The sequence below is a fragment of the Cnephaeus nilssonii genome (genome assembly GCF_951640355.1).
Source record: "Cnephaeus nilssonii genome assembly, chromosome: 4".
NCBI lineage: Eukaryota > Metazoa > Chordata > Mammalia > Chiroptera > Vespertilionidae > Cnephaeus > Cnephaeus nilssonii.
This window is the reverse complement of record NC_137075.1, coordinates 76,356,895-76,371,279: the sequence shown is the minus strand read 5'-3', so window position 1 is coordinate 76,371,279 and position 14,385 is coordinate 76,356,895. Positions and strand designations below refer to the sequence as shown.

Genomic DNA, 14,385 nt, shown 5'->3' with positions numbered 1-14,385 from the left:
ATTATAGTAGATTTAGGATTTTCCGATAATTTAAAAAGTTAAATTCTGCTAAAATAGTAGCCTTCTGATAAAAAGCCATTGGCTGCTCAACATGTAGTAGGAAGAACAATGATGTCATCATTCAACTCAAAAGACTTCAGGTATCAGAATAATGCTTATTACTAGCTACATTATCACAGGATTAAAATTTTAGTCTCTCTTTCTGTTGTCAGTTTTCAAAAAATCTTCCTGCACTAGGAAAGCATTTGAAATAATAATAAGACCTATACATGCTTTAGTCCAGATCAGTGATTTTCCACTGGTGTCCTGCAAGAATTTTTAAAACAATGTAGTCAGGGGCACTAACTCCCTTCTCCCTTAGACTATCAAATAAAAAAAATGACAACAGCTAACACAATAGCTGGTATGAATTCCCTCCCTTGAACCATAAATATATAGGTCATATATATTAGAGCTGCATCTTATGGTCACATCACATAATGAGGTTGCATCTGATTGGGTAAGTCTTGGTACCAGAAATCCTTATTTACAAGTATAGACACCTGATTTTTTTTAAAGTCACTTTGGAGCAAAAAGGATAGGCAATTACTATTATTATTATTTTTTATAAATCAAAATTATACCTATTTTTTGTCAGATTGGCAAAAAATATTTTTTAGTGTGCCGCAGAATTTCAGTAATTATTTTATGTGTGTCATGAGATGAAAAAGGTTGAAAATTGCTGGTCTAGATTATTTTAATTTAAGGGTCACAAAAATCTATGTATCAAACAATGTGATCTCTCTTATTTTCAAGTTTTCCTTCTCCTGGGATATACTCAGTAGCTTATCAAGAAAAACAGTTGCCTAACACAAGGCTAGCTAACAAAGGATTACCTCAGGGATCATATGTTGTGAACTATGTTTAAAGCCATCTTCACAATGACAGACATATATACCAATGGAACAGAATAGAGAGCCCAGAAATAAACTCTTATATATGGTCAAAGATTTGACAAAGATGCAAGACCATCCAATGAGGAATGGACAGTCTTTTGCAACAAATGGTGCTGAGAAACAGGATATCCAGATGCAAAACAATGAAGTCAGAGCCTTACCTAACATTATATACAAAAACTACCTCACCTAGATCAACGGCCTAAATGTAAGAGCTAAAACAATAAAACTCTTAGGAGAATATACAGGAGAAAAGCTTCCAACATTGGATTTGGAAATGATTTCTTGGATATGACATGAAAGGTATAAAAAAATAGACAAATTGGACTGAATAAAAATTTTAAAAGTATATGCATCAAAAGATACGATCAACTGAGTCAAAAGGCAACCCACAGAATGGGAAAAAATATTTGCAAAGCATATACCTAACAAGGGATTAATATGCAGAATATATAGAGAACTCCAAAAACCCAACAATAAAAGAACAAACAACCCAATTCAAAAACTGGCAAAGGACTTGAATAGACATTTATCCAAAGAAGACATACAAATTCCAATAAGCAAATGAAAAGATGCTCAACATCACTAGTCATTAGGGAAATGCAAATCAAAACTACAATGAGATATTACCTCACACCCATTAGGATGGCTACTATAAAAACAACAACAAAAAATAACAAATATTGATGAGAATCTGGAAAAACTAGAACCCTTGTGCACTGCTGTTGGGAATGTAAAATGGTACAACTTCTGTGAAAAACAGTATGGTAGTTCCTCAAAAAATTAAAAATCAAATTACCATAAAACCTAAGAATTCCACTTCTGGATATATGCCCCAAATAATTAAAAGCAGGGTCTCAAAGAGATATTATATACTCATGTTCATAGCCGCATTATTTACAATAACTAAAATGTGGAATTAATGTCCATCAAAGGATTAATGGATAAGCAAAATGTGGTATATACTTATAGGGGAATAGTATTCAGTCTTAAAAAGGAAGGAAATCTTGTAATATGCTACAACATAGATGAACCTTGAAGACATTATGCTAAGGGAAATAAGTCATATTTCAAATACTGTATGACTCTACTTATATGAGTTACTTAGAATAATCAAAATCATAGATTGAAAGTAGAATGATGACTGTCATGGGCTGGGGGACAAGCAAATGGGGAGTGTTTTTTAAGGGGTATAGAGTTTTACAAGATAAAAAGAATCATGGGGAAGGATGGTGGTAAATGGCTGCACTACAAAGTAATAGTCTTGATATTACTGAACTATACACTGAAAAATGGTTAAGATGATAAAATTTGTTATATGTATTTTACAACACATAAAAGTATTTAAAGCCATCTTAAAATAGCATTTCTTCCCATCAGTTTAAAAGCTTTTCTGCAAGCCACTTCTACCCAATCAAAATCAGCCCTGGAGAGAGCTTTTGGGCATCACAAAAGATTTTTGGGTCACTATTAAGAATTACTGCCTTACAATCCCTCTTGTTATACTGTTAGGAAGTTCTTTAAACTACAAACACTTATCCTATACTAGAGGCCCGGTGCATGGGTGGAGTCTGGCCAGCCCACCCCGATGAGGGTCGATTGGGGGCGGGGCCAGTTGGGGGGAGGGGCTGCAGGTGGTTGGGGGTGCCTATCAGGGCCCAGATCGGGCCCGTTGGCCACCATAGTGCACGTCATAGCGACTGGTTGTTCCAGTCATTCGGTTGGTGGGCTTTTATATATCTACTAGAGGCAGGGTGCATGAAATTCGTGCATGGGGTGGGGGGGGGGTCCCTCAGTCCAACCTGTCCCCTCTCTCAATCCAGGACCCCTCGGGGAATGTCCGACTGCTGGTTTAGGCCCAATCCCACTGCGGGATCAAGCCTAAACTGGCAGTCGGACATCCCTCTCGCAATCCGGGACTGCTGGCTCCTAACCGCTTCCCTGCCTGCCTGCCTGATCACCCCTAACAACTCTGCCTGCCTGCCTGATCACCCCTAACTACTCTGCCTGCCTGCCTGATCACCCCTAACTACTCTGCCTGCCTGCCTGATCACCCCTATCCACTCAACTGCCTGATCACCCCTAACCACTTGCCTGCCTGCCTGATCACCCCTAACAATTCTGCCTGCCTGCCTGATCGCCCCTAACCACTTGCCTGCCTGTCTGATCACCCCTAACCGCTCGCCTGCATGCCTGATCATCCCTAACCCTTCTGCCTTCCTGCCTTACTGCCCCTAACTACTCGCCTGCCTGCCTGATCGCCCCTAACTGTCTCTGCCTCAGCCCCCACTGCGGCAGCTTCGTCTGGAAGGACGTTCAGAGTGACGTCCAGAAGGTTGTTTGGCTGTTTGGTCTAATTAGCATATTACACTTTTATTATTATAGATAGATCTATATATATAAAAGCCAAGTGACCAAACAGCAGAACGACCAGAACAACCGGTGGCTATGATGTGCACTGTGGCGGCCAACCGGCCTGGCTGGGGGTGGGGCTGGTCAGCCAACTGCCCGTGGCTGGGCCAGCCCCCAATTGCCACCCCCTACCCCGATGCAATCAGGTGTCCAGGAAAGGTGCCCAGCAGAACCACCATCTTCCTGTGTTCTCCCTCCACTGCTTACTACCAAAGAGGGCAGCCACATCACATCATGGCCTCTCTGTACAGGGTTTGTCAGCAGGGAACTAAACTGCATTACCTGTCTAGGGGGAGGCCTAGAAACGGAAGCTGTAAGTGTCCCTGACACTAAAGCGCCTTTGAAGCTTCAACTCATCCGAAAGCCAACAGCAAATGTGTATACACCCTGCAAAGGTCTTTGACACTAATAACTTCCCCCGGCTGGCCCTACCTCCGATTGGCCCCCCAACCCCAATCGGGGGTGGAGCTGGCCAGCCAACCACTTGTCTCCTCCTCCCGACAGGCCCGGCCCCAATCCACCCCGATTGGGGCCGGGCTGGCTGGACCCCAACTGTGCACAAATCTAGTCCTAATATATAAAAACCCAAGATCCATAACATCCAAAATGACCGAAGGCTCAACCGACCGGAAGTCAGCCCTACAGTCAGTGTTGGGTTGCCGTGGCGGCCAACCGGCCTGGCTGGGGGTGGGGCTGGTCAGCCAACTGCCCGTGGCTCAACCGATCCGTAGCCTCCATAGCAGCTGTTGATCAGCCCTTGCCTCTCTTTCTCTCCAGGCCTGGCCAGCAGCCATGCCTCTCTTTCTCTCCAGGCCTCTGCAGGGACTGCTGATCAGCACCGCCTCTCTGATCAGGCCTGGAGATAGGCCCGGAGACACTGACTGGCATAGAGACCAACCAATCAGAACCAAATCTGGGTGAACTGTGAGGAGCCAATGGCTGCCTAGGAGGTGGAGCTTTTGATGCTGACTGGCATAGAAAATGACCAATCAGAACCAAATCTGGGTGAACTGCAAGGAGCCAATGGCTGCCTAGGAGGTGGAGCTTCTGACACTGACTGGCATAGAAACTGACCAATCAGAACCTAATCTGGGTGAACTGCAAAGGCAGAACCTAAGGTGAGGCTGAGGAGGAGTTTTAAGGGCAACAGCTGTTTGGTGTAAGGTGTAAGAAAGCGGTTCAATTTTTTAATGACCGGTTTGGCAGTATAGTGCATATGCTGGTTATCAGTCCAGATATAGGGATTATGTATTTTTGTCTGCCAAGAGAATATCCTCCTGCTGAAAAAGGCTCCCCCGCCCCATTTAAGCAATCCTATCCTATATAATCTATCTATACTAATAAAAGGGTACTATGCTAATTAGACTGGGTCAACTGGCCATCTTCCAGACATCTGAATTCCTTCTAGATGTGGTGGGGGCAGAGGCAGTTAGGGGTGATCAGGCTGGCAGGGGAGGTCAGTTAGAAGCAATTAGGCTGACAGGCAGAGGTTAGGGACGATCAGGCAGGCAGGCAGAGGTAGTTAGGGGCAATCAGGCAGGTAGGGATGTCCGACTGCCAGTTTAGGAGAGGGCAGTCAGACATCCCCCAAGGGGTCCCCGATTGGAGAGGGTGCAGGCTGGGCTGAGGGAACGCCCCCCCCATGCACAAATTTCGTGCACCCGGCCACTCATAAATAATAAAAGGCTAATATGCAAATAGACAGAATGGAGGAACAACCAGAACAACCGAACAACTGGTCGCTATGATGTACACAGAACATGGCGGGATGGTAGATCAGGTGAGTGGGGGTGCCAGACCAAGGTGGGGTGCCAGTCGCTGTCATCGGGGTGAGCCTCCAGTGGTTACTGAAAATTCTTTGCTCCCACACACTGCGGTCCCACCTGCTGCTTGTACCTGCTGCCGGCGCCGGCCCTGCTTGTACCCACTGCTGGCGCCAGAGCCGCCGCTCACACCCACTGCCCGCGCTGGGCATGACTGCTCAGCGCCATCAGCGGGTGTGAGCAGCAGCGGTCGGCCCCGATCGCCCCTAAGGGCTTCTCTACCTCCCCTGCTCCTGAGGGGAGATCGGGGTCGGTAGCCGCTGCTTGCACCCGCTGCCAGTGCCAGCCCCGCTGCACCACTGCCAGCGCCAGAGCTGCCGCTCACACCTACTACCAGCGCCAGCCCCACTTGCACCTGCAGCCAGTGCCGGAGCTGCCACTCACACCTGCTGCTGGTGCCCGGCACTGGTCCCAATCGCTCGGAGCCATCAGCGGGTGCGAGAGGCAGCTGCCGGCCCTGATCTCCCTGAAGGCTTCTCCACCTCTCCCTGCTCCTGAGGGGAGATCGAGACAACAGCCATTGCTTGTACCCGCTGACTGTGCCAGCCCTGCTCACACCCGCTACTGGCACTAGCCCCAATCGCTCCATGCCGTCAACGGGTGCAAGCGGGGCTGGCACTATCAGCGCATGGGAGCGGGGGTGGTGGGAGTGGAGCTGCCGGCAGACAGAGGACCGGGGGCCACGGCGGGAGGGGCCTGGTAGGTGCATGGAGGATGGGCCGCTGTGCCTACAGCAGCCTCGTGGCCCACAGTTCCTTTCAAGGTGCACAAATTCGTGCACTGAGCCCCTAGTTGTCTTATATCTTCAAGCCATTAGTCTTCATTCTGCACAGAACAAATCATAGCTTTTATTCACATGGCAGCCCTATAAGTACTCACAAAACAGCAGAATTTATGTGGTTGATGGTTCAATCTCAGGGAATGAGAAGATTGCCTCCTTACCCTCTGAATGAGTTTATCTCCTGTACTGATCAGGCTTAGTATTCCGTACATTGAGTGTACTGTATTCTGATATGATTGTTCTGTAGAAGCCATAGGGTAAGTAAAGGCACATTCTTATAAGCAGGAGTAAACATTCTGATTTCAATTATCTATGAAAGACGTCATCAGATAGAAAAATAAACTTGGATGGCTGGCCTGGGCTTTTTTAAGAGTCTGGATATACCTGAAATTCCCCAGGAAGTTAGGAAAAGTTGCCCTCTCTTGCTCCACTGAGGCAAGCCAGGAACAAGGTGAGATGGCTTGCTGGGAAAGGAAGCCAAAAACTGAGGATACTTATCAACCAGATTATCTAGCTGCATGCATGTTACTACTCATGTTCATTTAACTTTGATAGGATACTCTGTGATTATATTCCAAGTAGTGAAATATTCTGAAGATCTATTGTTAATGTGAAAGCAAGGAAAGATTCCCATGATATACTGCAAAGTAAAACAAACTCACAAAGACCCATTTGCATTTATTTTAAAACAAGAGTATGTATAATGGCTGTATAATTTGTATCGGTGTAAAAAGTTTCAGAAGGCATACACCCTATGCTGTGTTTGTGTGTGTGTTTTATGTATGACATTTTCACACCTCTTAAGTTTATCAAACATTCTCTAGAACTCTCAACCCCATGCCCAGCAAACACATTCTGTGCTTTTCATCGTGGGTGCCTCTGCTCAAAGCCTCTCCTTTGCCTATGATACCCTCTACTCCCTTCCCTAATTAGTAACCTTAGTCAACTTTCAAGATTCAGCCTATTCCATTCCAAAAATTTTGCAGAGTACGTAGGCCAAACTGTGCCTCTCTTCTCTCTGTATATTAAAAGCATTGCTTGTTCATACTACTCATCTTGTAACATATATCAACATAAGGCATTTCTTGTACTATTCACTCTTCACATGTTATCTTTTTATCTCTTTTTTTCTCTCTATTAAGTTATTTGTGAGGGGCTAAATCTTGAGATACTTTTGATTCTCCCTAATATTTAGTAAAACACCTTGGCATGGAAAGGCATGTAATATATTAATGGCATAGCTTAAATACGCTGATTAAAGTAGACAAACATTAAATATTGCTATTTAAAAGGGAAGTTGGGAGGATATCAATAATATAAAGGATGGTCTTTGCCCTAATTGCAGGAGTTAACAAAAAACAAAACACCTAATATACAGCCGAGTAAGAAAGAAATAATAGAGTAGATAATTAATTCAAAAGCCTGATAAATAACTTCTGATGGAGCAGACGTCATAGAAGTAACCGCTGGTCCTTGGTCCTTGACAGAGAGTTGTGGAGAGAGGGAGTAGATCAGGGGGTAAAGAGTTATTCATGGTCAGGGGGCCAGAAGTTGACCAATTTGGGGCAAAAGTGGTTTAGTTGGAGATAAGAAGAGATAAAGTCCATTACCATCTAAGGAGAATAATTTGTAAGCTTTATTGGGGTAACAAGGCCATCCGCAAATCAAGACTTAAAAGGCCATTTTCCATTTCATAAGTGTCTCTTAGAAACAAAATGCTGTTAAAGTCAACAGGCTAAAATACAGTCTTTCAGAAGAAAATTAAAATCACTCCAGATTGCTACCTCTCGCGACTACATTCATCTTACGTCTCAGAAAGTTCGATAGTGGCACTTGTAGGTTTTATAAACGAAGAACGAGAAATCTGTCGCAATTTAAAACTGCAAGAACAACGTGGCTCTGCACTGGCTTGGCAATTGAGGCGACAAAGAAGTCTCCAGGGTGTTGGGATCGAACGTACCTCGAGTCACCCGAGGGAAGAGGCGATGCAAAGGCATCCAGAGGGCTGCATTTTTGCAGGTGAACCGATTGGGCGCTCCCGCCGGGAGAATGTCTGCGACCCCGACGGGGAGACCGATAAGCGGCGGGGACGTGACAGCCAGCTCCTCTCCGTCGCGCCGCAGCCCGCTCCGCGTTTCCATGGTTAACGTCAACTCCCGCTGGCGCCATCCGGCGCGGAACTGAGCGCGCGCGGGGGCGGGGCGGGGCGGGGCGGGCCGGTGCTCGGCTCGCCACGCCCCCAGGCCTGCGCTCACCGGAGGGCTCCCTTCCGGCCGGCTAGGCGGGGTGGAACGGGGGAGTAAGCGCGCTTTGTACGCTCCAGACTTGAGCCAAAGCTCGCTTGGCCCGGGGTCGGGGTAGCCGCTTGTGCTCTGGCCTTGCCTTGGACCCAGACGCGGTAAAGCGGCGAGGGGGACGCTAAGCAAGTCTTGAACTTTCGCCGGGACCCAGAGCGTCCTGCTTACGCAAGAGCGTCGTTGCCCTGGTGACCTACGTTCCTTCGCGGGGTCGTGTTCTCGCGCGGAGTGAGACGCGGCCGCCATTTTGCTAGCGTCCGGGCACCCGTGGTCTGACAGCCAACTGTGGAGTGGAGTGCGGCTCCTTCGGCTCAGGGTTCTGCGACTTCTGTTAATCACATCCGCACTTTGGCCGTCACCACCCAACACACCGACGGTGATAAATGGCTTTTAAGTGATGCTTCGTACATCCTCTTCGGCTGGTTTGTAACTGCACACGGTGCTCGCTAGAGCCCCTTTATTGCATTTCCCCCTCCTGAGTGGCTTTGACTGCGTATTTAAATGCAAGGAACCAAAACGCCCATCATTGAAACATGTTACTGAGGTATCTCTCTGTGTTTTTTTTTTTTTTTTTTTTTTTTTTTCATAAAATAAGGTCAAGTCCCCGTGTTCCAACTGGAAAAAAGAGTTGTGGTGGGCTGTTATTACTTAGCATTCATTTCAGATCCGGGAATCATTACAGGTGGCCACAAAGTCCCTAGTTTCTCTGGTTTAAAAGTTGCCCTCACGCCCTGTGCCCACTGCCTCCATTTCCCATTTTCCCACTTCTTTCTCATGTTCTGGACACCTTACAGATTGCCAGTTGAAAGTCTGCAAGGCAGCCCCCGAGAACTTGAGTCTTAAATGATTTGGACGCTCCGTAAAGGGAGCTTCAGGGCCATTGGTGGGTCTCAGTTTTCCCGCGTGTCCCCCTGGTGACCGGGACCGGGACGTATCCGTTCTGCACAGCTGGACTTCCGAGTGGCCTTAGGACTGCCTCATTTGGATCTCCTAATCTCAAAATTATATATACCACCTATTTTGTTGTTTCTTCTCTGGCTTTACTGGAAAGGATGGCTTAGTTCTTAAGCACTTAGGTTTTCAGGCCATAAAGGGGAAAATCGTGTGTGTGTGTGTGTGTGTGTGTGTGTGTGTGTGTGTGTGTGTTAATAGTAAAAGAAATCCAAGGCTTATTTTTAAAAAAGGATGCAACTAACCAGGCGAAAAGTGTAGCTTATTGGAAGCATGTGGAAGCAAACTTTGGGCAGCATCAGTGATGTGCATCCTTATATTCACGGACACAATTTACAGGTAGAACCTTTCAGAGTTAGGTGTGAAGGTGAAATGTGCCCCTAGGTCATCCATAATGTTTTACACTCTTTTGGGGAGGACATAACCCCAGCCGTTTTGGGTCAGAGTGCCACATTAAGCATCTTTGAAAAAATCAACTACTGCTGGGTCAGGGCACTTGCCCAGGTTGCGGTTTGGGTTAGGTGGGGGTGTGTGGGGATCTATGTCTCACATCGATGTTTCTCTCTCTCCCTCTCCTTACCTCTCTCTCTAAATAAAAAATCAATAAAAGCACTAAAAAGCACAAAAGAAAAATCAGCTTCTTCTAAGAAGTCAGCACATTGTAGTTAAGAGTAGAGGCTCAGGAGTTAGGAAGCCCGAGTGGGAACCCAGATACCACCAATCACTGCACTACTTGTCTGATCTCTCAGTTACAAAATCTCCCTGGCACTCAGTTCCCATATCGTAAAATTGGGCTAATAATAGAAATAGAACTTACCCCAGAGGGGGTTGTGTGGATTAAATCAAATAACTAAAGCTCTTAGTAAGGAAACGAACTGGCACAGCTTAACTGTTATCTCTATGTAGAGAGGCTGTATTTATAATGCCCATTTTCGTCATCTTGACTTACACATGACCCAACCAGAAGGAACATTTTTGTTACAATACCTGCATTAGATATTTGGTGGTTAAATTTTTCTTTTTCTTCAATATTTGTACTTTGCTTTATCTTAGAATAAGATTAGAAAAACTTACGGTACAGGTGTTTGGTTAATTGTGTACAAAGTAATCATTCAACATTTATTGAAATAGTGGATGCTCTTTGCCAGGAACCACAGTTATTGCTGCAGATACAAAGTCAAATAAAACACAATCCATATTCTCAGGGAATTTACCAAAATATGACTTGGGAGACTGACAAGGACATTAGTAACTACAGTGTGTGATAAACAAATATGCACTGGAACTATAGAAACATGGAAGTGGGACACAAATCATTGTTGGGAAATTCAGATGGCTGCAATTGAGTTTTAAAAGACAAGTATAGGTTAGCTGACTGAAGATGTGGGAGAAGAGGTGTTCCAAGTGGGGGTACATTCATTCATTCAACAAATATTTAGAGCATATATAGAGTCAGGTACACATATACTTTATTTAGTCTTAAACTTATGAGGTAGCTTGCTATTCTCATTTCAAATGTAAGGAATCTGAGCATCAGAAAAGTAAAATGAATGATAAGATCTGGAATTGAGCATATCTGTATGTCTCCAGGATCCATATTTTTGTTACCCTGCTGATTTACATAAAATGAAACTTCATTAAAAAATGTAGAGCTGCTTTTTCAGCCAGAGAAAATGTTTATTCAGGCATTATTATGGCATACAGGTTATTGTGTAATGGTAATGTCCATTTTCAGTCCATACTGAAGTTACTTCTTTGGACAAAAAAGTAAACAAACCATAAAATCCTCACTCTGCCCCATTGCCCATAGACCATTTACCAGAGGGTTCTGAAAATAACCACAGGGTAGGATGGATCAAAGAGGAGGTGAAATGGCCTTCTGGGATTAGGAAGCTGAATTTTCAGGGCAAGGCAGTAGAGTTGCTAAAATTTGGTAAAAAATTGGATTGGTTATGGAATGAATTGTGGTGGTAAGGAGACCAAAGAAAAAAAAGATGAGCCAAACCTTCAAGCTGGGTGACCACAACGTTTGAGGTACCCTAAAATAAATAAGCACAGAAGGAAGAATAACTTTGGAAAGAGATAATCCACTTTGAGGCATGTGTTTGAGGGGCTTGTGGGATATGTCCAGTTAGAAATAATTAGATTGGATGTTGGGGGAGAAGTCAAGACAGATTTCAAATATTTTACATTTTTAAAAAGCTAAAATCACAAGATTAGAAGACAATGCCAATGTTTGGATATTAGTGGGCATGAAGAAAATCATAAGGCCCTGGCCCATTTGGCTCAGTGGATAGAGTGTGGGCTTGCCAACTGAAGGGTCCCAGGTTAGATTCCTTGGTTGCAGGCTCCTCCCAGGTTGCACTTAACCTCGGTTGCAGGTTCCTCCCAGGCCCAGGCCCTGGTCAGGCTCGTGGAGGAGGCATGGAGAGGCAATCAATCGATGTGTTTCTCTCACATCAATATTTCTCTCTGTCTTTCCCTCTCCTAGTCTTTTAATGGAAAAATATCATCGGGTGAGGATTAAAAAAAGAAAATCATAAGGAGAGGAGAAAAAAGGGATTCTGAAATAAAATGATCCATTTCTTACATGGTTTGTTGAAATTCATCTCGTTGCTTTATATCACAGATCATGATATAAATGCATACAAAAACCACATGAGTGGAAATGTGGTGGGTAGAAATTTGTGTGCCCCAGCATGCTCACAGGCACGTGGGTTGGGTGACATTGAGTTATGATATAAAAAACAGGGAGTGACCAATTATTAAGTACACAGTTTCATATAAAAACTTCCTTTAATATAGAAAAATCCCATACCATACCACATAAGCATTCATAAATAGAAACATTAAACAATGTATAATGTAAGCATAGCTTTGCCATTAATTGGTTTTAAGCTTTGCTGTGAAATACAATATATTTCCTAATTACAGTTTTGAAAATCTGACAGTAATTCCTAATGACAGGGTGAAATGATAGAGTTTCTGAGATTTTGGTTTTGATTAAAGACTCTGAATTTTCTTGTGCAGCTCTTAGGTTTCATTATTATTTCATATTAATAACTTCACAGATTTTAACTTAGAAGTGCTTCAATTAAGTATTATCTTTGAAAATTATCACCACTGGAAACATCTTTTATTTTTTAAAAATGTATTAAACTATGTTGTCATATACTATAGTTATTTTCAGGTGTGTTCAACTTAGTGATTTGACGTTTATATACCTTACAATGTGATCAACGTGTAAGTCTAGTTACCATCTGTCACTGATAAAAACTTATTTTAGATAATTATTTTAAAAGAACATAGAATTATTGGTAGACTGAAAATTACTAATTTGGGATATTTTAAGGCTAGAATTTCATTTTAAAAATTATGTTAAATTTTATAAATATAACTTCAATGGAAGATCAAATTTTAAGAATAACCGAATTCTGTAAATACCCACAGGAATATTTACCATTTGACTCTTTATAAAAATTAAGTTACACACAGATCTGAATTAATTACAACAATCCCCCTTTATTTGGCACACATAATTAAGAGTTGACTATGCAGACTTTATAGTCTTTATCCCCAGTTCCTATACTAAGCTTTGAACATTAACCTCTTCTATTGACAGTGTTATCAAGGATGTGATGTTTTCTTATTAGTAATATGAATTTCTAAAGCTAGAATTGAAGTTAGTAACATGAAATAGATGTCCTTTTCCTGGCATTTGCCTACTAATTTCTTTGTTTATAAATGTACCATCTGTTTAGAATTGTGTGAATATTACCTTTGCTTTCCTATAGAATGAATGTATAAGGAAATGCAGTGAATAAGTTACCTGATAAAATTTGTTTGAATTTGTAATTAAAAATGAATGTGGGGATGGGAGGAGAGTTAGGTGTAATTTGCCTAAAGGTAGAGGAATCCTATATAATAAAAGGCTAATATGTAAATTGTCCCCTCGACCAGGAGTTCAACCAGGAGTTCAACCAGGAGCTCAACCAGGAGTTCGACGGGGGTGGGGGTGGGGGGGCTGACCAGCCAACCACCATTGGCCCCTTCCCCCAGCTGGCCTGCCCGATCTATCAGCCAGGATTGGGGCACAGGCCGGCTGGACCCCACCCATACACTAATTTGTGCACCAGGCCTCTAGTAGTATCATGAGTCTGCAAAGATTGCTGTTGAATGGAAAAATCCACTCTGGTTAGAATTACTTTCTACAGCCCATATTGTGATACCCTATTCAGGTTAATGTGTTTAAAAATATGAGAACTGGAGGTTATTCACTGATAAATATTTAGGGAAAATGAAACCACATTTGCTAAATAAAATTTATACATAAAATATAAATAACAATATCAACAATATCTATTGTTGGCAGGATGGTATATTAGAGGTACATTTTAAAAATTGGCTTGGTTGTAACAAAATTTAAAATGCAGTTCCCTTTGACAGAAAAATGTTATCTCTAGGAATCTACTTTATAGATATTTCATCTTGACAGATATCTCACCTAAGTATGCAGCAAAACTGTATTTGAACAAAGATGTACATACACCATTTGTAGTAGCAAAACACAAAGTATTTTTCAATTAAGAAACAGGTTGAATAAATTAGTTAAAAAATAAAGGAAGTACATTTACATGTACTGTTATATAAGCATCTCCACCTTATATTAAATAAAAAAGTCTAAAAATTACAGTTTGTATAGAATGATCTTATATAAAAACTAGATGTGTGCACGAACAACCATGCTTTATATATGCTTATTTTGGAAGGATATATATGATGCTATGAAAGAAGTTAACTCTGAGGGTTTGATGGGTAAGAGAATGTTTTACCTTTATTTTTGTGTTAATATAGTTTTAACAGTTAATATGTATTGCTTTTATAATCTTTAAATCATAAAATAAGAAAAAATTAAATTGACAATTAAAAATATCCTTTCTACCCCCCAAAACCACATCAAGCTGCTTATAACCAGAAAAGTGGCATAGTGAATTTTTATTTTTATAATAGTACCTTTATCCAGAAAATCACTTAAAAATATATTTGCTAGTTTCTGTGAATTAATGGTTATACTGTTGATGCCTTAATAGGAAAGTGGTATATTTAGTGTTATATTAGAGTTGAAAATTATAATAAGTATTTTCTATACCAGTAAATTTTGAGCTTTGATACTCAGAGACTGCTTA

The 14,385-nt window shown here is 42.6% G+C and overlaps 1 protein-coding gene across 1 annotated transcript in view; it reads right to left on the bottom strand.

Moving 5' to 3' along the window:
• The window catches only part of PCNX4 (pecanex 4), a gene marked incomplete at its 5' end in the record, with an annotated part of 28,814 nt that extends 20,761 nt beyond the window's left edge, over positions 1 to 8,053 (bottom strand). Inside the window, one exon of the mRNA XM_079769055.1 lies at positions 7,912 to 8,053. The remainder of the gene's footprint in view (positions 1 to 7,911) is intronic.
• Positions 8,054 to 14,385: the final 6,332 nt, after the last annotated feature.